This window comes from Diabrotica undecimpunctata, chromosome 1 (assembly GCF_040954645.1).
Source record: "Diabrotica undecimpunctata isolate CICGRU chromosome 1, icDiaUnde3, whole genome shotgun sequence".
NCBI lineage: Eukaryota > Metazoa > Arthropoda > Insecta > Coleoptera > Chrysomelidae > Diabrotica > Diabrotica undecimpunctata.
In genome coordinates, this window is record NC_092803.1 from 162,166,870 (window position 1) to 162,194,626 (window position 27,757).

Sequence of the window (27,757 nt, forward strand, 5' to 3'; positions counted from 1 at the left end):
TATTTTGAAGTGTTTTTTGGTGCGTTATTGAGTCGATGTCGGTTTCACAATGTTGAATGTGAAAGTAAGCAAGTCTGTTGAAGTTTGCTTTCAGTGCCGGCCTTATTTATTCCATTATGCCATAGATCAAACTCTTTGTGAAATACATATAATTTCCTTTAGGCAAAACTAGAATTTCGTATGCTAAAATAATAAAATCCTGTTTAATTTATATATATATATATATATATATATATATATATATATATATATATATATATATATAATTAGTATTTCTTGGGTTTAGGTTTACTAGATTTTATTATTCCATTTAAATCAACATTTCCATTTCCGCAGGTAATCCTTGCCTTTGTCAAGATTCTAAAATGTACACGATTGAAAACAAAAAGTTATTGTAAACCATATAAAAACCTACCAAACGTAAATCGAGACACTAATATTAATGAGCTGACAGAGGGTAAAATTGGCATCTGATATATCATTGCTTACTGTCATTAATATATAATTATGTTTACATGGGCGTAGCTTTGCGTAGCGTAGCTTTTAGATCTGTTCAACAAAGTATATATAACAGGAGTAATACCCGAAGATTGGTTGCTGTCCACGTTTGTAACACTACCAAAGTCAGTACATGCGACAGAATGCTCCCAGTACAGAACAATTTCCTTAATAAGCCTCACACTTAAGATATTGCTTAAAATAATACATGGAAGACTATACAAAAAAAATAGAAGAAGATATAGATGACACCCAGTTAGGATTCAGAGGAGGACAAGGAACGAGGGAGGCTCTGTTCGCTTTTAGCGTTCACGCGCAAAGACGACTAGATATGAACCAGGACCTCTATATCTGGTTTATAGATTATCAAATAGCTTTTTGATAGAGTACGACATCAGAAACTCGTAAAACTGTTAAAAGAAAAAAGTGGATAGTCAAGATATACGGGTTATTGTCAATCTGTACTGGAATCAAAAAGCAAAGGTTAGAATCGACAATGTCGATACAGAAACTATAGAAATCAAAAGAGGTGTTAGGCAGGGTTGCGTGCTCTCCCCATTGTTATTCAATCTGTACAGCGAAGCTATTTTTAAGGAAGCAATATCAGGGGAACAACAGGGTATATCAATAAATGGAAAAATCTTGAACAACTTAAGAATCGCAGACGACACAGCCGTTTTTGCAGACAGTCTAGAAGCACTGCAACGTTTAGTAAATAGATAACATCAAGTCATTATAAAATATGGACTACAAATGAACGTTAAGAAAACCAAGTGAATGATTATTTCTAAGCAACATACAGTAGGAAAGCTAGATATCAAGGGAAAACAAGTAGAAAGAGTTAATAACTACAAATATCTGGGAACGTGGGTAAATGGAAACAATGACCAAGGTAGAGAAATAAGGATACGGATTGTTGTGATGACCAATAAGGTACGGATTGTTGTGATGATAGCCAACCTTCGATAGGAGAAGGAACTACAAGAAGAAGAAGCTTTAGTGTTGCCGAAAGAGGTAAAGTGGAGACATGTTACAACTTTAAGAGTTTATTATGGTGTTATATTTATTAATATTTAAATCAGATTGAAATATATTTTATAGTTTCTTTGTAACTTTTTTGTCATTGATTGTGTTAGTGCTCCTTTTTATTTCTATTTATTCGTATATCTCCCTCTTCTGTTTATTTTGCTCGGTTTTTAAAATTTTGATGCTTTCGAAGTCAATTATATGCTTCCTCTCATTCCATGCTTTGTGAGCGCAGTTGTTCTTCTCATAATTGTGTTAACGAATTCTGGATTGAAGCAGTTGACTGGTTTGGCCAATATAGAATTGCTTTAATCAAGAATGCGTTCGCACAAGTATGACAAGAACAACAGCACTGGGCTCACATATTTTTCTGTTACAACTGCTCATTCTTTTCGATAATATCGGCGTTTTCAAGATTTGTGGAGTCTAGCTGAGCAACATCCAATACAGGGGCGTGTTACAACTGCAGGTCAAGATCGATTTTTGAGTTTTAACCGCTAGAAGACAACCTATAGTATAGCATGTGAATGGGTCACCAAACCATAAAAGCGCCACTACCAAACTTTCCTCTTTCGGGGACAAACTTAGCATATCTGTAATTTCTCGTTCTCCAAATTTCAAAACATTAGCGTCGTCTCTAGTCATGTACATGCCAGTGTTCATGTTGTCGAGAAAAAAATTAATCGGTTCTTGCAGTATTTAGAATGTAATTTGGAACAATACCCGACCTTCTTGTAATTAGTCCAGTTTCATCGAGGCCTCTTGCAGGGCCGCCGCTAAGGTATTGGCCGCCCGTGTGCAACTTAATATTTGCCGCCCCCCTTCCAACACTTTAGACATACATACTATTATTTAAAGAAATGTGCAGAAGATGCATAATATAACAATAATAATTTGTAAATAGATAAATATTTACTTGAACATTTAGACTAATCTCCATGATCCAACGTCCATATATTATCCTAATATCCTATCCTAATATCCTAATTTAAACGTCCATTATCCTAATTTAATAACCATGATCCAACGTCCAGAATATGTATATCCTAATATCCTAACTTAAACGTCCATTTAATTAAAATAAACCGTCAATAGGAACATAAACACATAAAAAAACTAAAAACGCACTTTTCGGGCTTTCGTCTCGGAAAACTTTTTGACAATATCTTTAATGTCTAATGTCGCACACACTTCATGTTCAATAGATAACATTGCAGAAAGCAGAAACACATCTTACTACAATTGTTATTTGTTCTACGTGCGCCCCAATGTTTTTTCTCCATTTCATATAATTTTTGATGAGCAGAGTCAACTGTTAATCCTTTTTTTAATGTTGTAGATAGTTCAAACAGTTTTTGAGAATATTTTATATGAGCTGCACCAGATTCATGTCTTTTTAAAATAACAGCTAAATGTTGCCAGTCACTTACCCCATTAATTCCACTAAGTAATTGTCGGCTGCTTTCATCACAACAAAATAGTTTACAAGGTGCACAAAAAACACTATTTAGTGATAATGAGTAAAGTAACCACGGGCGATGAATTTGGTCTTGATTAGGTAATGTGCGATAATAATAAGTTTCTGAAAATTTCCTATTATTTGTATCTCTGGGGAAGTTAATTTTTGTAATTTGATGAGGAAAATTTTCAACAACAAATTGAACTTCACTTGGATTCATATTTGCAGGCCATTTTCCAGGATCATCTGAAACCAAGTATATGCTTGAGCTTCCTACACTGCAATCCAGATTAACTGGAACATTAATTGTTCTGTCTTGGTTGGTGGTTTCAGGTTCAGGCGTTTCAGCACCAGTACTCGCACTATCGCTATTATTGTCATCAAATCATCCCATCTTTATCCGCAGGAATATTCAATTGTTTGGTACTTTTTTCTGTGGTTTGGACTTTGCTTGAAGTTGAAGGTCCTAAATTTATATCCGAGTCTTCTATATTTTCATTTATGTTTTTCATCAAAAATGATTCCAGTGCACCGCTAAGTTTTTTTTTCTCCTCAGTTTTTGCCTCTTTTATTTTTCTATATTAAAAACCTAAAAGTCGTTTTCTTTTACTTTCAGACATTTTGAAATTATCACTTAGGAACGAAGCCGGGCGAATTTAACAAAATAAATCCAAAAACACTGCAAATAAGTGGTCCAAATAACGTTTCTCCAAATAATATGTAGCCGTAACGCGTATACGAATAAAATTGCTCTGATCTCGACGTTACTTCGAAATACAGTACCTACTGTGCAAAAAAAAACGGGTACAGTACTATATTTTACAAACAAAATCGTCTATCAAAAGCGTGTCTAAATTCGTCGAATTCTCAACTAAGACTGAACATAAGACATAATAACCCATCTATTAACATAACCATAGGAACAATATTATAACAGAAACTTTACAACCACTTGCCTAAATTGTTGTAAAGTATCTACGTGTGAAATCTCAAATAACTGAAGTCCGAAAGCCGCCAGCCGCTTTGAATTAAAAAGTATTCCCGAGACTGCTTTATGACTGGACTTACAAAAGGGCGGCAGTTCATACAATAAATAATATTTTCTGACATTTTTTTTAGATTAGGATGAAAAAAAGAAGTATACATGATAAATGAAACACATTTAAGTATTATCACATACTGAATAATTATGATTGTTTGGAATATTAGAGTTCACAAAATTATCTGAATCATCATCATCATCAATGGCGCTACAACTCTTCGCGAGTCTTTGCCACGTTTACTATTGCCTTCCATGTTTGTCGGTCCTGTGCCAGTAATTCCCATTGTCGCACTCCCATTTTCTGTAGATCTTCTTTGACTGCATCTTTCCATCTTTTTCTAGGCCGCCCTACAGACCTTCTTCCCTCTGGCCTTTCCCAGAACACATTGTTTATAAGGCAATTGTCGTTACTGCGTATTACATGTCCTGCCCATTATCTTTAGTTAGTTTAATTATCTGAATCATTACTATTTAATTATTTGAATTTATTTTCGTTTTAAAAAAGTATTATCATCAGTGGACTGCTTTTGGCCGCCCCTATTGTTGGCTGCCCGTGTGCGATGCACACTTGGCACACATGGTAGCGGCGGCCCTGGCCTCTTGTACTCGGTTGCCCACATACTCCTCAACTCGACTATGTCAACCTCCCGTAGGCAGTCTTTTACAGCAATTGCAGTACAATCGCGGTTTATTAGAAGTTCCATCAAAATAAAACGGTCATCTCTTTGCGAGGTAACTCTTCTACAATTGTAGCCAGGCCGACTAGGTGAATCCAGTCTCCAAAAAGCGATGACTAGTTCTCAGTACTGTAATTACCGGTAGACCTAAAGATTCAGATCTATAAACTTGAAATCTACCGATGTGCAGCAACCTAATAATTCAAACAGAACTAACAATTTTAGGTTTCAGAATGTTTTCCGTAATAAATTTTAATACTAAATTGGATTTCTTCATCAGTTTTATTCCATTAATCACTGGAAGAACAGACTGATTACTGCACCAAACTAAAGGATTGGAATTTTGAACTAATTATGGTTCTATTAATTTTGATGACTTCAAATACCTACAGTATCTTCTAAGCGAAAGCTTTCAAACTTATTTTCCTCACAGAATACTTTTTTATCTTTTTTCGTTTTATGTTTTTTTCCATAATTTGGAAATTGTTTTAATCCGTCCCTGTTTTCTCGGGATAAAAATAGCGTCCACTTTTATAAAGCGTACGTTCTTTATTTGACTATTTGATTAAGGCTAATTTCTGGGTCTGGCAAATTGAATCTGCTTTTTTTGGGTTATTAGGACAATTAAAAATATCGGTGTTGTAATTTCAAAATTGCGCATTTTAACTCAAAAGCGTCGTGTCATTTTATTAACCAAATAATTTTTGTCTTCCTAAATGTTACGATAACGATATTTTTGATGTCACAGTAAGAGAGGAAAAGGTTTATTGTATATTTAAAAAACGGAGATATGTATTTGAGAACTATACGATATAGAACCAAATATAGCTAAATCTTAGACACATCTACGCTTTCAAGAGTTTTTATTTATACAAATTATCAAATGATAAAAGTTGTACGTTAACGCATTAGATAGTTGGAACCACCAAAAAATCGAGGTATTTTCGTAAATATCCAAGTCGATTTCTGAACAAAACGAGTACTTTCTATAATACTGGAGGCAATAATATTAAGTCGAAGTATATGTCTGTTTTATCTGTTGCCTTCCTTTGATACCACCCTAGAAATAACCATTCTATACTCCTAATTTGATGCTAGTAGGAAACTACTATTATTTATTTTTAAAATATCTTTCGGGAGTATCCCACATACAAATAAAATAGGGACAAATAAGGACTTGTTAGTTTTTATAGTTTAAACATACAAATCGAAAAACAAACAATTTAAAACAACAATTGCATTCAAAAAGCGACCTCTCTTCTTCTATGCGTAAAAATGAGTAATTTGCAATTAAAAACCAGAGACGCCATTACCTGAATAAATTACGATTGTGGAGTTCATTATCTTCTTCATTACAATCGACTAAAATGGATGGGTGTTTAATAAATTCTGTTCCAATTTTTAACTACAACTTTTGTGTTAAAAGTAAGTGATTTAGTTACTGTTACCATTGCTGTCCTTTTTATATATTTATATACTAGAATAAACGAAGAATATAAAAGGAATAATAATTAAAGCTATTGAGTTGAAATATTGGGGAAATATTGGGGAGGTACCTACTGCAAAATTTATATTACTAATAACTATGATATTAGAGAGAAAAAAGGGATCAAGACGAAAATGTAAATTCTGAAGCTGTAAAGAGCTGGAATCAGGAAATCGGAGAAGACATGGAGAAAATTTCCATGTGGTTGATGGATTACATTTCAAAAATATCATCGTTTTCATTCATTTTTCCCGGTTCATAGATTTCAAGCAAGAACGACGAACAAGACCAAATAGGTGAAGAAATTATACCCAAATTTCATCAAATGTTTGACATATACAGGAAATGCTAAGAATTAGAAAACTTTAATTTATTCGTTATTGAGAGAGAAGTCATAAAGAAGGAGAGATAGAGAAATATAGAGAGAGTACTAAAGTAATAAATCACTGTTAAGTAGCTATCCCTTATGTTTATAGTCGTAAAATTTATTAAGGTATTTTTTTTAAACTATAGTTTATTTTTATGAACGAGAGAGTAATTAGCATAATTTTAACTGGTACCTCCGACCACTCCATGGGCGTGCTCAAGATTAATTGAAAAATTACTTTGAATAATTGTAAAAAATAAATGAATTATTTCAGTGTTATAAAGTGTTATGTGTATGTAAACAAAAGTGACCTCTTTTATCACACACTATATTAGAACTGACTGGCCTACATTAAAAAGGGTTTTAAAAAATTCACATTTTTTTTAATTTTTAAAAATTACAAAAGAGAAAAAGAGTTTTTAAAACCGTCTAAGGTATGTTAAATAGATGAATAAAAATATTAATATAAAACTTACAGCTACTTGTTACAAATCCAAATCAGATTCAGAAGATGAACTTTCAGAACCAAGATTTATAATAACTGGCTCGATCATTTTATCAGTAATATTGTCCAGCTTCCACATTTTTTCCTCTTCTTTAATAGTGTGATTTACTGCCTTTTCCCAGTTTTCAGGTTTTACATTATTTACGGCCTCCAAAAACAACTGTTTATCATGAATTTTAAAAGTGGTATTTTTCTTGAAACTTCACTCTTTATCTGTGCCCATACCAGTTCAATCGGGTTTAATTCACAATGATATGGTGGGGATCTAAGTACTGTCATTCCACGATTTTTGGCAATTTCATCAATTTCGTATTTTTTAAATTTTTCTTTATGAAGGACACACAACGAATAAAGTTCCTTTCTTATAGATCCGGGATGGTACGTAATATTTTTTGAACTCAGCCAATTCTGCAAGTCTTTTTTTAACCACTTGGTTGTGGGCAGTCCTTCTATAAGTCTGGAGTGATAACTTGCATTATCCATTACTATTACACAGTTCTTAGGAAGAAGATCTATCATTTGTTCGAACCATTCTTGAAAGACATCAGCGTTCATGTCTTCATGGTAGTCACCGGTACGAGTTGATTCAAAAGTTAATAAACCACCTTCAACAAAACCGTCTGAACTTCCAATGTGTACTATTATCAGCCTGCGTCCCTTTCCTGATGGTGGGTTTAAATCAGTAGATAAGTTATTTACAAAAGCGTGCCTTTGACTTGTAACAGTTTCATCCTGCCAAAATTTATTTGGTGTATGACCCTCGTTGATCCATGTTTCATCAAGATAAAATATTTTTCTTTTTTGGTTTCTCATTTCCTTTATGGTTCTTAGAAAATGTCTTCTCCATATGACAATATCGCTTTATGACAATATCGCTTCTTTCTAATAAAATAGACTTTCTGGGATTCTTTTTCCAGCGGAAGCCTATTTCTTAAAAGTTTTCATAACGTACTTCGACTCATTTCTGGGTAATCCTTATCATCTCGAACTGAGACAAGAACTTTATCCAATGTTGGAAATTCTTGTCTAAAGAAGAATTCATGCACTTTCCGTCGAAGTCCTTCTTTAAAATGATATTCTATTTGAAATTTTGGTTTTCCTGGAGCATTACGTGGCATTTGAAAACTACCACATTTCTCTTCTTTAATAACTGTGTAAATCGTAGATTTCCCAACACCAAGTGTACTGCTAACTAACTCAACGGTCTCATCAACACTTTCACATAAACGTTTGTCTGTAAATGATTTAAAACAATTAAATATTAATGTTTTTTCATTAACTGTTAAAGGACCAATTTTTCGGCGTTTACACGGCACTTCCAAATTTTCCATAACACTAGTATACAAAATAAACTGCACCTTGCGACTGAAGTATCTACTTTTAGTGAACTGTTAAGAATTTTGAATACGCCACTTGGACCTTCCTATATACAAAATGGAAAAACCCACTATCACATTTTCTGTGGAATAAGTTTAGAAGGTAATTATCTAGTCAATTACTGTCGTAGATTCCTGGAATTAAAGAATTAAATGTTTGATTGTTGAAACCCTTACTTCGTGGAATGCACTCATTTCAGATAAAATAAAACGTTTTATTTTATCTAAAGAATTAAACTTTATTTTGCAAATAGGTAGGTACTTATTAAACTTTTATTGGTTATATATAACCAATAAAATAAACATCTTACATTTCTTGCAAATTCATTAGTACCTGTTAACCTCCATCACTCCGACACTGGCAACCTTATTTAGGGATTAGTAATCCTCACAACTATTGTATTCTATTCTGCTCCAACCTTTATACCTGGTGGTCATAGTCAATTTAAAATTGTTTTCCTATATACTTCTGTAAACTTGTTGACAAATATCTGTTTTTCATTGAGTCACCCGTATCAACAGTTTAGGGATTTGCATACATAATTTATTGTTTTATTACTCTCTCATACATAAAAATACACTATAATACGCAGAACTAAATAATAAACTGATCGTTTCAAAAGTGCCGAAATATAAAATGTCTTATAAAAAATGGTCAGAATTGCTTTGACATGACAAATAGTACAAATATTTGAAGAATAAAGAAGAGAAACTGACTATCTTTATTTGGCACGTTTATCTAGGATTAGTTGGTGGACACGTGGACACCTTCAAATGGGAAACTATTATTCATTATTTTTTGAAATTAGTCTTGGAAAACAGGACCTTTATTCACAAAGATGGATGGAATTTTCAGGCAATTTGGGCTTCTTACTAGATAAGAAGATAAAGTTTTTAAAGTCATTTGCTCTTGTAATATACGACATTTAATATATTTCAGACTATAAGAATTTCCATCCATTCACTTTGCGAAATTATCTAATTGAATGGGTGATTGGAAAAAGGATAACATTCCAAAAATATGGAGAATTAAAGTGAGATAGCCATTTTATGAATATTTGTATCTTCTATAGGCTGAGCGCAAAAACGATAAAATCGCTGGTCACCTTTATGTAAAAACATTGTTGTTGAGCTGAAAAAGGATAATATTCCTGGAGTGTTATCGTTAATCCACGCAATGTAAAAAACGTGTGGAGTAAACCTTCGGAGTCTGGAACCGCTGATTTTCAGTTTGCTTTGCACTTTCGTCAAGTAAACAGTATTATTTAGCTATAGTTGAAAAGTATTTTAAAAGTTGTTTTAAAGTGAATACTATTTAAAATTGACCTGCCGTAAAAATTGAAGTTATTTAGAATTTAATAGTTCGGTGTCTAATAGGTAAGTTAGCATTTAGTTATTGTTGAATAAAAATATTAAAATTTAATCTTTCTTTATAGAAATGTCGGATTCGGACTATTCTGAGGAAGAACCTGCAGCGTAGGAAAAAAAGCAAAAGCGCGATAAAAAATTTCACATAAAAGAAAGGGAAAAATTGACAAGACAAAAAGGAAGAGAGTTTGTTACACATAAAGGTAAACTAGTTCATGCTAAAGTAACCGGACCAGATTGCACTTGTAAGAAATGTATGGCGGATTTCACACTTGAAGAAAAACGTTCAATCATCGAAATCGTTTATAGTGGAATACCAAAAAATGAAAAAGATACATACCTAATCGGATTAATAGAAAGACATGATGTTGCTACACATAATCCTGCATCAGCAAAAGCTAGACAGTTTTCTTCTTCTTTTAAGTATTTTGCTATGAAAGGTACGTGCCGAGTTGAAATTTGCCGCAATGCTTATATATAAGTTTACATGTTCTCTCCAACAAAGCCGTACAACGCAATACAACGAAATCATTGCGTCTTCCAAGGAAAAGAACAATAATAACTTCCATGTAAAACGGCTAACAAATGCCGATATACTGGATTTCAAAGTCTGGTGGCCACAATATTTTAAAATACTTTAAGCAAATGAGTTAATTCCAATATATTCGGTTATTGTGTTGGACACTGCTCCATAGCATTCAATTAAAATTGCTTGTAACCGCTTGGAAAAAGCACAAATCATTCGGTGGCTTCAGAGAAAGAAATACCGTTTGAAGACGATAGGTAAACCCCGGTTTGTTAAATGCATGATTAACGAAATGCCAACATATTCTTCTTCAAAATTCTTTTTAACTACTTAACTACTACTTAACGCTACTTACATCAAAATTGCTATCAAAGACATCTAAAACAAGGGTATATAAAATTCTAATTCGCCCCATAATAACGTATGGAAGTGAAACCTGGACACTGAACCAGCGTGAAACAACAAAATTATTAGTCTTAGAACGGAAGATCCTCCGGACGATCTTTGTGTCTTGTAGAGATGGGATAACAGAATAGTGGAAACGAAGACATAGAATATCTTTGAAATGACCTACAAATAGTACTAATATTTGAAGAATAGGAAAAAGTAACAAACTGGTTATCTTCATTTCTTTCATGAACTCCAAGCTCTCTATGGAGAAGAAAAGTACTGAGATCGAATGATGAAAGATTACGACATAAAACCTTCTGGGAAAGGCTCGATGATCGCCCAAGAAAAAGATGGAAAGATGCAGTAATGAGTGATCTAAGTAAGATGGGGGTGGGGTATATCAATGGGAGACTGCTGCAAGAGTGGAGGAAAAGAGTAAACGCAACCAGGACTGAGAGTTGCAGAGCCAAGAAAGAATAAAAAGAAGTTTCTTTTTACCATTGCGACATTAATATTGAACTTATAAATACCAATATAAAATGGAGGTAGAAAAGGAGTAGAAAATGTATAACGCTGACAGGTAAATAGTCAGATAGTTAAGGCACAGTATATTGCTTAAAAAGAATTCTTTTTAAGCAATATACTATGGTTAAGGATCGTTTAACGCGGAAATTATGAAAGCTAACTCCATAAGGCATAAGGGATAAAAGCAAAGAAAATGATGACAAGGCAAGTTATCTAAAAAATATGATATTTATGCCGTAGGTCAAACATATTTCGCTTGAATTCATTCTAGATATATTCACAACTGAATGCTCCGAATATGGCTTCCTTCGGCAATTAATAACTACTGTAGAAACCAAGTAAATTCTTATGTGGCTTCGCAGATCGAGATATTTCTAAATTAACGTAAAAGCCTATTTTCCAATATTAAATTTTATGATTCGGTTTTATAGCTATTTCTTGTTCACCTTGAAAGAGCCTATAGTGAATTGATTGGTGTGTAGCAGTCGTTCGCGTATTTATTCAACACTACCGACTCGGAGGCATTTTTTAAAAGCGACCATTTCCGTTTGAATCCTTATCGGTGTAGAGATGCGAATGAATGAATCATAAAGGAACCATTCAATAGGATAACGGTTTCTTATATTTCACTGAAACATTTTTCATATTGGAAATTTTAATACACTTACACGCGTATTTGACTGTCGTTTCATTGAAAAACTTTTTTGAATCGTAATTAAATAAATCAGGTAACTATTTACGTACATTTATTAAGAACTTCACTTTTTTCTCTAGTCTTTGTTTTTGATTTAATGAAATATGTCTTTATTTCAAAAGCATTTTTCGATGATTCTTCTTTTTTTACCAGTATGCGTTTATTTATGGTATCTTTCTCAGCCTACTGTTGTTTATGTAAAAAACATTATAAACATTGAAAACAAGGCCTTCGAACATTTTAAAACTATTTTTTTAAAGCGACCATTTCACCATTTCTGTTGGAATACTCATGGGTGTAGAATAGAAATTTAATATTTGACTGTATTTTTAGAACGATTTCCAAAGTGGATATCAAAACGTCAAAATAAACGTATTTTTAATTGAAATTGTAAGAAAATAGAATCAATATTATTAACAAGATGGGTGAATTTGAATCAAAAATGTTTTCGTTCTCAAGACATCAAAAAACCTTTAACTACCTATTTTAGCGAGATATAATTTGCCATTCTTTTTCTTCGTGTCTAAGATTACAGAAGATCTTCTTCCTCAGCTTTTCTCTTTCCATTAACTTCTAACGGCTCTATCACTCGTCACACATAGTTTTTATTTCTACATCTTTGTTTTTGAATCTTGTTGGAGACTCTAGTCACCCCGGTTCTTTCCCTAATCAAGTCGTTCCTGATCCTGTCCCTTCTAGTCATACCCAACATCCACCGTAGCATTTTCATTTCAGCTATTTCCGTCTCCAACTTCTGCAATATTTCTCTGCATTTCTCTACTAACACAATATTATCAGCAAAGAGCATTGACCAAGGAGCCCCCTCCCGTGCCTTCTCTGTCAGTACATCCATCTTCTTCTTATGGTACCCTATCTAATTAGTGGATGTTGACGACAATTCTGGCATACTCCTCTCGGTCTTGTGTGTCTCTAAAGAGTGCATGGGCATCGAGGTTTGTCCAATCCCTTATGTTTTTAAGCCATGACTATTTCTTTCTTCCGATGCCCCGTTTTCCTTCTATCTTCCCATCCATAATAAGCTTTAAGAACTGGTACTTGGAATTTCGAAATATATGACCCAGATAAGCAGTTTTTCTTCTTTTTATTATTGGCAGCAATTCTCGTTCTCTGCCCATTCGATTCAATACTTCGACATTTGTTGTGTGATCTGTCCAGGGAATTTTAAGTAATCTTCTAAATACCCACATTTTAAAGGCCTCCAATCGGTTCATTACATTGGCTTTTATGGTCCAGGTTTCTACTCCATATAGCAGTATGAAGTAAATGTAACATTTTACAAAGCGATATCGAACCGTTAAGTTAAGGCTGCTGTTGCTTAGCAAGGTTCTTATATTAGTAAATGCTGTTCTGGCTTGCTCAATCCTGCTACGTATCTCTATGTCTGGATCTAGATCTTCAGTTATCCAATTACCGAGATATCTGAACTTGGGGACCTTTTGGATGTTCTTATTGTTTAATCTTATATTTAATTGCATATTTCGTGTTCTGCTAACTACCATTACCTTCGTCTTGTCTATATTAATCTTCAAGCCCATTCGTTCTCCTTCAGTGTTTATTCTATCTAATAGTCGTTGTAGCGCTTCTTGGCTATCAGCTATTATGACTGTATCATCAGCATAGCGAAGATTACTAATAGTCTGTCCGTTGATTTTGATTCCATCTTCAGTGTCACTTAAGGCTCTATCGAAAATCGTTTCATAGTAAAGATTAAAAAGGAAGGGTGACAGAACACAAGGAACACTGGAATGTAGATTCCAGTCCTACTCTCACAGATGCCACTTGATTCATATAAAGGTTCTTTATGATTTTAAGGTCATTCTCATCTATCGAACGTTCCTGGAGCAATATTACTAATTCTGAATGGTTAACACAACTGAACGCTTTCTGGTAATCTATAAAGCATAGGAAGACATCTTTTTGCTGATCTCTGCATTTCTGAAGTAGGACAGTTAAGCTATAAAGTGCTTCTCTTGTGCCAAATCCTTGTCTGAAATCGATTTGTGTGGGGCTAATGTCTTTTTCACATCTATTGTATATGTGTGAAGAAGAGTTTTAGGACCTGGCTCAATAAGCTGATCATTCGGAATTGGTCGCAACTATTAGCGTTTGGTTTTTTTGGGATTGGTATAAAGGTTGATTGAAGCCAATCCTGTGGTATTTGACCGGACCCATAAATGTCATTAAAAAGATCTACCAAAGCGCCTATATTGTCTTCACTCAACATTGTTAGAACCTCTATGTATATGTCGTCTGAGCCTGGTGCTTTTCCCTATTTGCTCTTATTTGATTACCCTTACAACTTCTGACTTCAATATTTTGAGGGAGGGTTCACTTTTATATTCACTTTCAGAGTTTCTTCTAGTGTTGTCTGAGTATAGTTGCTGTATGTAGTTTCTCCAATGTTGAAGTAGATCCTTGGGATCAGTAATTTATTTATTGTCTTTCACAATATGTTAAAACTGCAAGGTTTTGTATGACCTGTCACTTCTTTAACGAGTTTATGTATGTTAAAATGGTCATGTTTTTCTTCCAATTTCTCCATTTCTGTACACCTGTCCAGCAGCCACTGTTCTTTAGCTTTGCGACACTCTACATCCATAAGAAGATTAAACATCCATAACAAGATTAAACAGGTAGGGACTCAGTGAAGATCAACCGTCACTGGAAAACTTTCGGCAATCCGACACAAGTCCTTATTTTGGTGTGTGCTCCCTCATACATATCCTTCAGGAGCCTTACGTACTTCTCAAGAACTCGTTTCCCTCTCAGTAAGATTTACAAAAGATACAGGTCCCAATTTTAGTATATGGAATACCTATAATTAGCTACCAACTAAAATTTAGTCCTTTTGAAGGTTCGGTTTATTGGCCCTATGAAATTTTTTTCCGTTTGCATAAATTGCTGGTCGGTCTCCTGTATAAAAGTAATTATAGCCGGTTTTGTGCCTTAATGTCCTTTTTTTATGAAATATATTTTTAACTCTACTGATATGTTTATGTTTGGACAGTCTATTTGAAGATTTAAATTCACTGAGAAATTTATAATGAGTATTAGGTTTATCTGTGGCTGGGTTCATCAACGATAATATATCTTTGGAGGACTTTCTCTCAAGATATTACAAAATCTTATGTCCGGATTTTACATAGAAATATGGCCTACTAGATACAAAAAGAGCAAACCCGCCAAGTAAATGCAGAATGCAGGTATGTTGAACAAACTGTATGTTTTTAGAATCGACTAATAATTACGTCATTTCGGCGTTATCTGTAAACAAGTCAATAATCAATAACCATTCGGTTACGTTCAAAAAGGTTGTATGTAGTTGTTAATTGTTATGTTATTCCAAGAGATAAGAACAGTTGGTAAGTGAATGTAATGCAGAGATACACAGACCGACTTTTATTTATGTCTTTAATTGTCGCAGTGTAATTAAACGGTTGCTTTTTGTTATTATGGCTAAGTGGCTGAGTGCAATTACAAATTTTTTACCATTTGCAACATGTGAGTTGGTTATTTTTTTGTAAAACTGGTAAAACAGAGATTTTAATCTACATCTATGAGTAAAAATAGTACGTGTTTTATGTTTCAAGACGTTTGCATGTATATTTAGTTAGTTTATGTGGCTAAAAAATTTTTTTAGGTTACCTAACGAGGGCCAATGTAAAGAAACTTTTTTAATTCCTGGCTTTAAATACAACACAATTATTAGGTACTTAAACTTTTCGGCTATTTGCTATTTTTAATAAGCACTTTAATTATAAATACATTAGGTACTTAATGCAATTCATATTTATGTCTACACTGTTTGCTAGTTTGCGATGGAATGCAAAAGTGATATTTTACCCCAAAACCACCTGGCTGACACTTGAAATACGACTGGTTGAGGGTCGTATTTAAACTATCTGCCAATGCATTTACAAACAACTAAATTTATTAAGATGTGATATATATTGGAGAGTTCTTTTATATAGGCCATATTATTGTTACAATGTTGGTCTTTTTCTAAAATCTGTTTATTTTCAAAAGCAAAAGAATGCCTATTTTTTAAAGAATGCTTCGCTAAGGTTGTAGTGTTTAATTTATTGGTTTGTACACTATCTTTGTGTGTAACAACCCTTCTATGTAGATATTGGTGCGTTTGCCCAATATATGTTGAGTTGCAGTCTTTACAATTAATTTTATAAACAACATCTCACTGATGATTTTGAGTAACATTGGGTTTAAATTTTGAAAAATATTTTCCGGGTGTTTTTGACGATTTATGTCCAACATGTCATATTTTCTAACATTTTCGACATTTGTTCAAAGAAACCATTTGATGGTAAAAATATAAATATAGTATTTGTTTGAGACGTTGATATTACTGTTTATGTGATATTATTGCTAGATATAGTTTCTGTTAGTTTTGGATTGTTATTGAAATTAGATAACAATCATGATATTTCAAATCGTCGATTTTTGCAAGTGTCATAAATTTGGTCTTGTTAACGTTCTACATGTTAACGTACTACATGATCCATGAGCGCCTTCAAGTCTTTGTCTCTGAACAGTCTCTGAATTTAGTATAGTATCATCAGCATTTCTTACATTAAAATAGGTCTGTCGTTGACTTTTATTCATATTGTTATTTCTTCAAGAAATTTTTGAATTGTTTCTTCCTGCCTGCTTTTTTGACTACAAGAAAACATTTGACACTGAAATACACAAGAAGTTAATTGGTATTTTGAGTGACATAGGTTTAAATAGATGGGACATTCAGGTAACAGCCAGTTTGTACTGGAATCAGACAGCTGACATTATAATTAAAGGTGAGACGTCCGAAGAAGTTTCTATTATGGCAAGAGTTCGACAAGGATGTGTGCTCTCTCCGCTTTGTTTAATTTATATGCAGAATGTTGATTTAGAATTTATATGCTGATGACACAGTTTTACTAGCAACAGATAAAGATACTGGATTATGCAATAATGCCGTTATTCCATTGTTATGTCGTCAACATTCTGCTATATGGAATCGAAGCATGGACTCTCATTAAAAAAATGTATAAAAGAATTGAGGCTTTCGAGATATGGGCGTACCGCTGAACGTTGCGGATATCGTGAATGGATATGCTGACAAAAGAGGCAGTGTTACAGCATCTAAACAAACAGAGAGAGGTTCTGAATACCATAAAAAGGAGAAAATTGGAATACTTTGCTCGTGTGATGAGAATCCATGAATATGGATGAGTGCATGTAATTATTTAGGAAAAAATAGAAGGGAAACGTTGTCCTAGAGGACGAAGAACATCCTGGCTCAAGAAGAACCTCCGTCAGTGGTATGGAGTCAGCATCACGAAACTATTTAAGTCCAAAGTAAAGATCATGGGACTGGTCGCCAATGTTCTTGACGGACAAGGCACTTAGAGAATAATGGGGAAGTAAACGTCCCGTTATCTCTATTTTCTCAGTAAGCTATTTTCACACTATTATATTAGCAGTTTGATTAAAATAGACATGAGTTATTATTTTTATATCTTTGGTGTCTATATGTTTATCTCTATTCTTTCCTATATTCTATTCCTATATTTTTAAATGAGCAGGTACATTAAATCCAACTAATTTTCTCTTTCCTAATATTTTAAGTGTCTGGCCCATTAAACTGATTATGCGGTGGTCACTACAATTCTTTACAATACACTGCAAAAACCAACTAATATCTAAAAGGAAGAAATAAAAGCAAGGAGAACATTTCAGAAATGTAAAATAAATCCTAGAAAAATATATCTATATAGGAAATTTGGAAAAAAAATAGAATAAAGAGACATTCCTACGATCGGTATGTCTGATAAAAGAATATTAATACTTCTAATTAAGAGTACATTTTTGAAGCCTAAACTCTTTTTTCTTCGTTTTTGTATCAAATGTATAGTTAAGTATATACCTAAATTTAAATAATTTAATACCCAATGTGTGTTTAGGAATTTTTTTAATTTACTTTCAATCTGTTTATATATCATCTATAATTCTTTAGTCTTTTAATAAGAAGAGACACAATTTAATTTAGCACACATTAATATCTTTAAAATTTGGACTGATTCAGATTGCAGTCGCAAATAAGCAGTTGCCGAAATGAACAATAGCATAATTTTGCCTGACCACATCATTAAGCAGCTGCTGCCATTTAATTTCGATGATGTAGGTCAAGACTTCTAAGAAATACATAACAACATTGTTAGTATCGCATTAGGACTAACCCTGGTCATAATAATAAAAATCAAACACTATTACTGTGTTGGTATCTAAATAATCTTTTAGATAACTTCAAGAAAATTTAAACAGTTTATTTTTTTAAAACATCGACTTCGCGATGGTACTGAATGTGGTCATTGCCTGTTAATAATAAAATATTGGCTATTCTTCTCTTCCAATCAAAACTAAACAGAAAAGAGTTTTGGATGTAAACAATTTTTTAGCGGCATCTGGTTGCTCGAGGGTACCACAGGTAGATGGGCTCTGGTGAATGACTTTTTAGGTGTTTCGGAATGAAACAGTTCGTTAACAGACTGAATTTTTTAACTCATTCATTCGAAAAGTACGATAATTATTTTTTAGAATCAGAACTAATTATATACTGCTGTAAAGTTAAAAGAGGTTTTCGAGAATAACTCAATTATTGTCTTAATAAATAAAGCAACTATGTAAACGTTATATATTGCTAAACATATGGAAGAGATACTCAAATAGCTATTTTCATTCGAATTAACGAAAAGATATAGGAGTAAATTCGTATTGTGAAAAGAGGGATACAGGGATGTGTACTATCGTCGTTGCTAGTCAATATATACTACGAATTTTAGTGAAATCATAGATCTTGTTGCGAATGAAGTGGCAATTAACAAATTAATATTTGCGGACGATATTCTTTTGTTTATTATGATTTAGGGATCTATAGGCGTTATTGGTACAAAGAGTTACTAATGTTGAGGTACTTCATCGCATGTGTAAACAAAAAGAATTACTAAGAATAATCAAAGAGAGGAAAATGCAATACTTGGGTCATGTGTTTAGAGGCGAAAGATACGAATTACTTCAAGTTATACTGGAAGGAAAAGTACAGGGCAAAAGATCAGTAGGAAGACGCCAGAACTCGTGGCTGAAAGACCTGAGGAGATGGTTCGACCGCTCATCCGCAGAAATCTTTCGCGCAGCAGTTTCCAAAACTACTTGGATCGCCAACCTTCGAAAGGAGACGGCGCCATGAGAAGAAGGCGTTATTGGTCATTTTGGCAATCAATAGCTCCGAATTTAGTCTAGAATTCAATGTAAAAATGAGTTTAAATAAACAAGATAAAATTATAATGGTGATGATATTAGCGAACGTGTCACTTTCATCAATGGTGTCACAGCTTATTATGTGCGAAAGCCTTTAGAACAGTCCTCTATTCCCTCTATCTCTGGTATACTTTATTTGTTTGCAACTGACAGCTCATTACAAATGCAAATCTTCGCTAATGTGAAAACAACAGACAAAGTGGTCAAAATAGTGTCTGAAATCACTCAAAATAATATACTCTCCTGTTGTAATGTAGTTTTAGATATCATTTTTCAAAGAGTCTTCACCTGTTCACATAGAAATAACAATACAAACTCATGGATTATATACCTAACAGGTATGAAAATCATAAGTCAGTGTTGGAGAATCAAAAAGGGGCAGATTTATATATTGATAATAAATATATGACATAATAAAAATAAATGACAGATTGATAATAAGTAATTAAATATAATATATGTAATATATTCGACACAATTATCAGCAAAAGGCTCTGTGAACTATCAGTAAGCGGCTTGGCTTTGGCTAAAATTGAACTCGTATGTTTTGCAGTAACGAGTCGACGACTGGATTTTGGCTTCTTGGGAGAGTTGAGAGCCTATTTACCAAAAAAAAACGAAAAAGGACGCGTCTCCTCTTTGTTTATCGAAGAAATCAAGGGTGACCAACAAAACATGTGGATTCTATTGGTTTGCAACTTATCTTGAAGGAATAGTAAGAACGACACTTTCTAGTAAAATATGATTCGAGGTAAAAGTTAAAAAACCTTTTCCACATACATGTTTTAAGGGTACATTCCAATTTGTGACGTTATTATCGAAAAACCTTCATGCTATTACGAAATGTTACCATTTTAACGTGGGAAATTTAAAGAATATAAGTAGTTTTTAAATAAGGTCATATGTTAAAAATATTTAGAATAATAAAAGAAAATATAAAAAATATTTAAGTAAACATCATACTTTTCCAAACAGTGCGAATATTAACTTGGTAAGTATATAGAAGGTGTAGGGAGAAGAGTAAGTGAACAAAAGTTCTTAAAAATTACCAGAAATCACCCTTTAGCACAAAATTTAGAGGCATAAATATTATTATTAAAAAAAAGAATAAAATATAAGTTACACATTTTATACGTTTTATTTTATAATAACAATATAATAATTTTATTCTCTCCATACAACTTTTGATCTGTTGTATGCATAACTTCACAAAGGCAAGCTTAAAATGTCGCTCCATCTAACAAAACTCTTTTTCATTTGTCAAGATATCAGTAAAGCACAATTACATATTGATTATTATCGTGTGCTTGATATGTAATCCAACCTGTTCTAGTAGCATCTGAATTTCTTGGGACACCTGGTGCCTATTGTTGACCCCAATTTCAGTTCAAATCTTTGCCAAATTTCGACCCCGTCGATGTTTTGTTAACCGATACAATGCAAATATTGGTAGAATGAGAAGGGATTTACACATATTAGACGCATTTTCGTAGGGCACATGTTTTCCTGGTGTTTTCAAAATTAACTGATAGGTTGAATATGGGTAAATCGATAAAGAAAACCAAACTTGAGAAATATAATGAATAATAACACTAGTTTACTGAGAAAAGAGGAAAAAAGCATGATAAAAAGGAAAAAAACCAATATACAGACAGTGTATAATCCACGCCTAATCCTTTCTGTATATGTTTCGAGAGGTAATAAACTTAGTCGTTACTCAAGATCAAGGTATCTGACAAATGAAAGCCAATACAGGAAGAATTTGGAGGTATCCTAATTTCGCTAGTGAGCAGTTTCCGATGTAACAGAAAAAAACACGTAGGTCACTAATCTAAAACATTAACAGAATCTTGATTTGAACGTTAATGCTTCGCTGTTCGACCCAGAGAGACGAAAGAGAGAAACACGAGAAAAAACAAGTGATTTAAATTATATCCGTATGAGTATTCTAATTTCATGACGAGTTCAAAATTTCGTAAGCTAAGCAGTGCGTGCTTAGCGAGAATTTCCTTTGCCATATCCATATTCGTCTATCTTCAAAATGCTTTCGATCAAGTCTCGCATGACGGATCGATTAGAAAGTTAATTGGCTTACCTTTATAATTTTTTTAAAGCCTTTTTTTAAACTTAGTCTTCAATAATGAGTATATTTGACACCTATTTATACATAATACATATACATTTAGTATTAATCAATTAACTATAACAGAACTTTTCGTTTTAATCTTCGAACTGTATGCGGTTTATTCACTAAACTTTTTGCCAACATATTCGGATGCACTTGTTTCTCTGTATGTTTTTCTCGCACTTTTTGATATCATCTTTGACTTATATTAGTCCGGCGTCTTGATGGATGGCTTCATTGGTTATAAACTGTGGAACTCCTAGTATTTTTCTTAATATTTTGGATTATCGTATTTAATTTTCTTATTATTATGGATTAATATTTTGGAAATCTTTGTATTATTTCAATATTAGAATGTGCGGAGGTTCCCTATAATTCTAGTCCATAATAAGTCCAAATTGGTTTGAGGATGGATTTGTAAATTAATATTTTATTGTCAGTTGATAGTTTTGATTTTCTGCTTAACAACCAATACATGTTCCTCAACTTATGACCCAGTTGTTTTTGCTTAGTAAATATATGCTTCCTCTAAGTTTAATCTACTGTCCCCAGATATTTGTCTTCATCACCTTGTGTGGGGGGGGGTTCTTTTACCGTTTAAGGTTACAGTCGGATATGTTTCTCTACGCGTGGTAAATGTTAGCTGTAGTGATTTGTTTTCATTTAATTTGACCCTCCATTTTGTAGTCCATCGTTTTATTTTATTTAAGTTATTTGTAGTTGTTATTGTTTTTCTAATAATGTTTTTTAAATCTGTTTTGCAGCAAATTCATTAACAAACCTAATTTTATTTTGTGAGTTACTATTTCTTTACAATTATTCGTTCCACTTTATTATTGACTCCAACCCATCCAAACATTATTATATTATATATATATATATATAAAATTAAAATTTCAGTTGACTTTTTCGTCTAAAATGCAACGAAACGCCACTATCTCGTTTCCACGGTCCTGGAAGTATTTAATGATATTTCATAGAGGAAACAGAAATCGCATGACAATGAAGCATCCGGTTTTTAATTTATTTTCCTAAATTACAAATGATGAATTAAATTACACGAACGAAAATAACATTTCTCATTGTTATCACGAGAAATCCCTACGGTAATAAATGCTGAAAAAGTTATATAAAAGTAGCAGACAGGCGGTGTTGTCATTTAGCTTTTAAAATTTTGTAAAAACATTTGATTCGAACGGTATTATTTCTTGTTTTGCTGTGCATCTTCTATAAGACGTCTATTATTTATATCTGCAATAAACTAATATTGCTTTGGTCTTTGAATCTGTTTCTTAAATATTCTTTTTGTGGCTTTAGCACTTAGCTATTTAGCCAGATACGTGTTGAGAAATAATAAATAAAACATTACTAATAATAATATTCTAATATAATTAATACTAAAGTAAAAAAGTGTATATCTGTACTAATAATTCCTACTGCAAAAAGTGTATCTAATCGAGTCGGACAAAAAAATGATGGCAAGAAAAAATAATAATCAGGAAAGACAGGGATACTCGCTTCTCGTCCAGGGACCCATCAGGACATTTGTTTAAGAAATTACTAGAAATAGGTCACGGAAAGGAAGGATAATAATAACTGGGTTAATAACAAAGGTTAACGAGTTTTGAGATCATTTTCGAGTTGTTTTGATAGTATATCATATGTCATTCTTATTATATAGCCATATCAGGCAAGCTGTTTTTCTCTACGTTCATGTGATGTTTCTACATTCATTATTACTTCTTTTTATTACAATTAACCCAATCAACAATGAAAAGGTTTTAAGTATTAGTGCATAGACGACTAGAATAGAGCAAAAGCAAAAGATTCATTTACTGGCCTTATGTATTATGCAATAGACATCTCTTGGTTAATACACGTCTAATAGTATGAAATGAATAATGAATGTGAAAGATGGACAACGAAAATGAAGAATATAAATCGATTAGGAGCGTTTGAGTTGTGTGTTACCGGCGTATGCGGAAAATCTTACTGGCCTTGTGTATTATGCAATAGACATCTCTTGGTTAATACACGTCTAAGAGTATGAAATGAATGTGAAAGATGGACAATAAAAATTAAGATTATAAATTGATTAGGAGCGTTTGAGTTGTGTGTTAACGGCGTATGCGGAAAATCCCTTGGACAGCATACGTACCAAACGAACATGTGCTAGAATTCATAAACAAACAGCGAGAATTGATTAAGATTAAGATTGAGAAAGGTCCATTACAAAGTAAAATAGAAGAAAAACTCTGGGCCAGACGAAATCAACTGTTCTGACTTTCGTAACATTAAACATTGGACATGTCGAATAGTCGAGGAATTGTTTCATATAGCTACCCAATCGAGACCCATTCCAGCAGCTTGTTAACATGATGATAACCAACACTTAAAAACAAGCAAGGTACATAAAGAAGAAGAACCAAATCGACTGCAAAGATTATAAGCGGCATAATTTTTTTTGTACAATCTGTATGGTGAGTAAATTCCTTATTACTAAGTAAAGTCTGCTTCATAGTCTTTACAAAGAGTCATTATTTTATGGCCTATAATGAGACCATATTTTACAAAAACTATTTTTACTGCATTTATTTACATATTCAGAACTACGACCAATCAAAGCAGAAATTGCACAGGGCAGGGTTCTGAGAACCATACTATATTTACTGTATACCTGTTACAGACAATATTAAACTGGTTACATTTGCAGACACTGCAGTTCGATGAAACAACTAGACAACTCCAAAATGCAGTGAACAAAATAATCACTTGGAATAATAAATGGCGCATAAATATTAATGAAGGGAAATATGTTCATATCGGTTTCACTTACATAAAAAGAAATAATCACTTATAGACTAAATAATAAAATCATTCCGTACCAGAAAACAGTTATGGGTAACAGTCTTGGGCTATTTGGATAGCAAATGAAGAAAACTGAAACTAAAAGACAAGAACTTATATTGGTTATTAGATAGAAGCTCACAACTTACAATCAAGAACAAGGTATTGATATACAAACAAATGCTTAAACCAATATGGTCCTATTGTCCATAGTTATGGGACTTTACTCGTGAGAGTAACTATACTTGCCTTTAAAAAGTCCAAAACCGAATATTAAGAAACATAGTGAACGCCACGTGGTATATCCTCAACAAAGACCTACATCGGGAACTTCGTATAATAACAATTAAAGAAAAAATCACGAAGATTGATACCATACAGACCAAGAAACTTTTCGAACTTGTAGTGGATAAATGTATAAATGTCAGTTTAAATTCGGTCAGTGAATCTAGCCACAACAGTGAAGTGTGCAACAATAATTATTAGAATCTAAGGTGAACCTTTGGGAATATCTTGGGCAGTCAAATTATAAATTAAGTTAAATATAAAATGCTGGTTAATTATAGGATTAGTTGCTTTAATAAATAATAAAGAAAATAATCAGTATATGTTCCTGGCCTTTTCCATCTTTCCTATAAGATTTGAGATACAATACAGAACAGATCGTTGTCTTATCTTAACGAAATTTGTGTTTCATTAGAAGTTTTCGCATTATTCACATATAGTGAAAGATATCATAAGTTTTTCTTAGCTATATAAATACATTTGTAAAATATTATAGATCTTTTTAACACCCGTATAGAGCATATTTTGCTTTTAGAAATAGATAATGTAACTATACTTAAATGTCCAGTACTGAATAGTTTCCTTTTTTGTTTCAGGTACGTATTGGTATCTTCCTGGATCGTAAGTAGAAACTGTAGTGTATTGATAATGAAAATAATGTGGAATCAATAGTACATCTTTCATTCGTTTAACCTTCTGATTAAGGTTTTAGTGTTAACTAATATTTACATATCCTGGACCGACGGCTTTACGTGACCTCCGAAGCAGGGAGGCAACTTAAATTAGAAATTGAAAAATTTCTGGTGTCTTTCGAGAACGAACCCGTGTCGTTCGGATTGGTAAGCCAGTACCTATCTACTGAGCTATGGCCTCCACTACTATAAGCGTTCTTCGCGTGTCGTTATTATATTTATTTTTGGACATAAACTTTTAATGTCTATTCCACTGATGAACTGCGATATTGTTTCCTGCATATTTTTAAGATCAGCATTTCACTTCATCTGAGGTGTTTTTCTCTATTATTACCATTTATACCACTATAAATAATATGATCTGCTCATTCCATTTATATGATATGACCTGAAATTTCCATTTTATTTCATTTCATTAGCTTTTATTCCATTAAGTTTTTTTACATAATTTTTTATTTACTTACTACGTGACATTACAACCCTTCGTGGGTTTTAGCCGACTTGACAACATGCCTCCATTCATCTCTGTCTTGAGCAATCTCCATCCAATTCTCCACGCCTCCAGCTTTAAGGGCTACTGCTATATTATCTCTGCTACACCAGAGGCGAGATCGTCCAAGTGGTCTTCTTCCAGTTGGGATTTCTTCCCGTACCAGCCTTACTATTCTTTCTTCAGAATGTCTTCTAAGGTGTCCTGCATACTGGAGTATTTTGGACTTTATTTCTTTTATTATGTTAGCGCCTGAATATAGTTCTTCGAGCTCTTTGTTAGTTCTTATCATATTATATTGTCCTGCTGCTCTATCAAGCACAGGCCCAAAGATCTTCCTTCGGATTTTTCTTTCGTAAACCCGTAGTCATTCTTCGTTTGCCTTTGTTATCGTTTATGATCAAGTAGTATTATTAAAGTTAAAAAAAAGTATTATTTTTTAAACACCCATTTTCATTAAGCATCTTATATTTTTATTAATGATTTATAATTGGTAAAATCTTTGAACATCCTACTTTATATCTGTTAATTCATAAAATCAAATAAAAATTCATTAAAAAATAACTTCGAGCCGGTTGTACCTTTTGTTTACTCTTTGGGCTTAGGATACACCTGTACACGCGGCAACACAGTAAGACCGGTTATATGGGTATGTGCGTATACCTGTTCCTATCTCTGTCAAATCTTTGTCGGAGTAGAAAAGGCACATCTGTCGGGCCATTAACTGGACTAGGATGTAAGACCTGATAGACGGATCCCTAGAAAGTTTTATGATAGACAAATAACTTTCTTAAACGTTTGAATGCAGGTACCGTTAGAGGAAAGTGGGTCATAGCCCTTTTGGTTGAAGAGGTGGTCTGAGGCAATGTACTTTGATCAGGAAGGAATAAAGAAAAAAATTTATACGGAGTGTGTCAAAAAAATGATAGATTGTCATTATTTTATAAGTTTAATTAAAACAGTTGTGCTGTTACCAGTACTAGTATTTTTTATTGTAAACCGATGATATTTTGTTTATTTAGATAATTACATATGTGAAAAAAATTGAGAGTGCAAATGGAATTCCTCCAAATCTGGAACATAAAAGAAATGAAGACGTTAGTTAGCAAATGCCCGAAAAAAAAACGATTGTCAGGATAGGGTAGGATGGAAGTTGAGATGTGGGGTGCAGTAGTAGTTTTAGAACCTCGTGATAAATACGTACATATGTGTTGTTTAACCGTCTACCGTATCCTCTTTGGCGTTTATTTCCTACGTCTTCGGGGAACTCGAGACTCAGGGATTCTTCGTATTCAATGATTATCATGTTGTCGTTGAACGTTCTTTATCTTAACCATCTTTTTCTCATTTTGACATTTATTGGTACAACACTTAGATTTGTGTCTCCTAATATATCGTCTATTAAAACATATACTTTATTTCGCTTCATTCATCTATCACTTTCACTTCTGCAATCTGCATATTTTATACACCGTGGCGGTGATTATCCTCGGAGCCAATTTATTTTAGTCCATCATTAAAAGGTATCCAAACCACTTCAATCTACGTTTCTCGATTCCCTCAACCACTATTTCCTCTCCTTCTGTCTCATATATAAGTTGATAATTTGATATTCTCCATAGTATTTATATCCCAGTACTCTTCAGCAAGTAATCGAACTACAATTTTCAACCTCCTTTTCGAATGATTATTCAGAGCCCATATTTCCCTATCATAGCACAGCACTACACATAGCACAGTTCGACCTCAGAAATGTTGGGCACATTACAAGAACAGAATACCTAGGAAAATTGATCGTCGAGGATAAAATTAACGCACAGGAATCTAGCGACCCAATACAGAAAAGGATGAAGAACCACGATACAAGCGATCTAGAAATGATGTCGCTATAATCTTTTGAGAGTCAACAAACAGAAAATAAGCACAGCACTGATGTGCTGTGTGATTAATAAAGTTTCTATTGCTTTTTTAAGTCTTCTAGAGCTTTGTTGATTCCACTAGATCGGCTTCAGACATTTAATCATTTGTACACTTTGTTATATTTTAT

The 27,757-nt window shown here is 33.1% G+C and overlaps 1 protein-coding gene across 2 annotated transcripts in view; it reads left to right on the forward strand.

Moving 5' to 3' along the window:
- Positions 1–27,757, forward strand: part of ftz-f1 (ftz transcription factor 1) — a 520,286-nt gene that overhangs the window by 346,712 nt on the left and 145,817 nt on the right. The gene's annotated exons all lie outside the window — the stretch shown is intronic.